Source organism: Papaver somniferum, chromosome 4, assembly GCF_003573695.1.
Source record: "Papaver somniferum cultivar HN1 chromosome 4, ASM357369v1, whole genome shotgun sequence".
NCBI classification, from domain to species: domain Eukaryota; kingdom Viridiplantae; phylum Streptophyta; class Magnoliopsida; order Ranunculales; family Papaveraceae; genus Papaver; species Papaver somniferum.
Genome location: NC_039361.1, coordinates 83,012,921 through 83,016,122, shown reverse-complemented (window position 1 = coordinate 83,016,122; position 3,202 = coordinate 83,012,921). Strand labels below are relative to the sequence as shown.

General features: G+C 37.2%; 1 long non-coding RNA gene across 2 annotated transcripts; it reads left to right on the top strand.

Annotated features, from left to right (window-relative positions):
* On the top strand, nt 1-2,503 carry LOC113274039. 2 transcript variants are annotated; one of them, XR_003322725.1, is made up of 4 exons: nt 1-128; nt 305-466; nt 1,170-1,265; nt 1,643-2,503. It is a non-coding gene; the product is annotated as an uncharacterized LOC113274039 (long non-coding RNA). The 2 variants fall into 2 exon arrangements; XR_003322724.1 differs by having other exon boundaries at nt 7-466.
* The last annotated feature ends 699 nt before the right edge of the window (nt 2,504-3,202 follow it).

Here is a 3,202-nt window from a genome sequence, read left to right as displayed (position 1 = left end):
CTGTTGAATTTTCCTCTTCACTCTCATTCGAGTTTGATTTCGTCTTGATATTTTTTCTTTATCTGATGTTTGGGTGTTCTGATTGCAGAATATGTACACAATGAATCTAATCTCAGCTTAGAACCACGGTAAGGTTACTATTGTTTTCTACTTTACTACTGTTTTCTCATTATGGCAAATTCACTGTTTGGTAGTTCATGAAGTATGGGTTTTTATCTTGGTTTGGTTTCTCGCTGGGGTTTTAGCTTTTTAGGTAGTTATTTGAGCTTTGAAGGCAAGGAAAAGTGTTTTTTTTGGGTTACAGGATATGAGAACTTATCGACTGCAATCAGATCTTAGGGGAGCTGCAATCCATGTGAATTTTTAAAAGACGAACTCTGCTACAGTAGTTGTGTTGGGAATATCTTTAACGGGACTGACGTGGGAGTGATAAAAAAACATCATCAGTATGATTCTATATGACACGGTAACTCAATCTCCTAAATCAGTAGATCTCTCTCTTTATGCTTTTCTTTTCCTTTGTGCCACTACATGTAGACAATTGACACCTGAACGACCTGAGTCTTAGTGTGTGCTATGTCAGACGAAATTATCTAAAGGCAAATGATTTCCACCGCAAGTTTAATGTATTAAAACTCATAATAGCATAGCCTTTGCAATAAACTTAAATCTGTTCGTGGTGATCTCCCCAAAGCTCCACTGAAATGAACCTGTTCATTCTAAACATAATTGATATTCAGACCAATGCTGCTAAAAACATTTAAAGTAAATTTACATAGTAAGAACTCAGGATAGTATCACTGCCTTAGTCAAGGATAATAATAGGTGTGGGAAGTTTATAGATAGAGAAGAGGAAATTTCAATATCTAAATATGTTGCATGCTAACCGATGACATAAGAGAATCACACAGAGAAAAAGAAGGTAACAATTCTAAATATAGGATATAGAAAGATACTTCGGATACTATGGTGTTTGAGCATCGAATTATCCGGGATATTGTGTTTGCTTTTCTCTTTCCCAAAAAGCTTTTCCTTTTTTTTTTCTTTTTTTTTTAATAAGCAGGTTTCACATTCTTAGAATACCACGAACTCAGCAATCATATTGGAAATATATTTTTGATTCAGAATGTCATGTATGTCATCTAATCCCCTTATTCATGTTGATTCAGAGAAGCTTGACAAATGTGCAAGTTACAAAGAGGCCTAACTGGAAGGAGTGTCAGAATTCATAACTGACAATCGTGGGCTTGAGGTCTATGTTTATGGTGATTATAATTTCCGTCCTTCGTTAGTTTAAGGTTTTGGATTTCAAGTTCATGTCTTTTCAGATTGTAAATTTGTGATTCAGAAGTGCTAATTGGCTATCTTCTAATTTTATACTATATTTCTTTAGTACTGTTAAGCTCTGTTCTTCGTTCTGATTAACATCTAATCATGTTTTTCATTCTCTTAAAGTATTGCTTTGGGAAATCCTTTGTTTAACGGTGGAACATGTACTTCCCATCTAGGAAGCTATTCTCTGCTGAACTTAATACTTGAGAAGGATCATTTGTTTTCTTCATTGGTTTAAAGTATGAAATTGTGTGTTTTCTTTGTAATGTGTATGTTTATCTCAGCTAAATTTCTTGGGTCTGCTTCGCAGGATTGAATTGTGGGACTTTTTCGTTTGTTTCAATTGATCCTGTGACATTGAAAAGCATTTTGAGCCCTATGGTAAGGTATCGCATGTTATAATTCTTGGGTAAGTTGGTTCCATATATCTCACTACTGGATAGTTGATTTGTTCATTTGTGGTTTATTATAGTAAGATGTTGGCAGGGTGTCTCTGTTGAATGTGACCTCAGTATGAAAGCTATCAAGGTGGTAGGGATGATATTCTTAGAAGAGGAAAGGAATATAGTTGATCTATAAGTAGAAGTCCAGTGCATCGAAGAAGTAGACCGAGTCCGGATAATGGAGTGGAAAACAGTCAAGTTTATGACAGATAAGGGACCATCGAGCAACAAGGATTGAAGCCCTGACCATGAGTGATATACTGCTCGATCACCAGTGGTTCACCAATTCGTCGCTCACCTGTTCGTCGTGCCCGTTCCCCTGCTGGTAGTTCAAACGTTCATCGATCCCCAGCTGGATGCTAATCCGTTTTCTGTTCAGCTTATACTCGCTCATTTATTCCCCATTATCCAGATGACCGTTCATCTGTTGGCCGTTCTCCAAATGCCTTTTACCATTTCGTCGTGCTCTTGATGGCTGCTCACCTGTTTGGACATGGTGTTTACGTTTTGAAGTAAATTATTGAAATTGGTGTTTTTTTTAATGGCTGAAACTTAATACGACAGAAAGACTTGATTCTGCCAGGCAGTTGTGAATCCTAAATATTGGGGTCCTTTTTAATAACATTGATGATACTTTCCCCGTACACTTTTTTGTTTATAATGTTCTACTAGGTTTATGGCTCATGGAATGTACGATGCGCAACAGTTTAATTAATTGTATACAGTCTCATGGAACAATATAGAGTTTGTACAAACTTTTTGGTGTATAAAATTCAATGAACAATACAATCTTATTAAATTTAATTGGTACCTGCGGTCTTGATGTTTTACGGGTCGGGTCAAATTAATCGCCTCATTCATTATCGGAAGATTCCTTTCTATGCGTATATACTGATCGGTTGACCAAATATGATCCGGCTATTCTGATTCAACTAATTAAACACGCTACCGTGACCCGAATAACTAAACATGCTCTCGACTGTTATAGACAGGATCAACTAATGCACTAACTTAAATGTGGACACTATATGTGCCTCTAAATCTCTCAACCATCGGGCCCGTAGGATCCGGCCCGCTCCGGCTATTTTGATCCAACTAATTAAACACGCTACAGTGTCCCGGCTAACCACCACACTATAATATGACACAACCAACTAAATATTGGGACCGTTCTGCTATGATCCGACTAACTAAATATGCTCCCAACTATTATAGACAGGACCAACTAACACACTAATTTAAACGTGGGCACTACATTTTCCTTTAAATTTTCTCGACCGCCGGGGCGTTTAAACACGCTACTGTGACCCGACTAACTAGCACATTATAATGTGACACGACCAACAAAATGTTGGGACTGTTCTGTTATGACCCGACTAACTAAATATGCTCCAGACTTTTATAGACAGGAGCAACTAACAAACAAA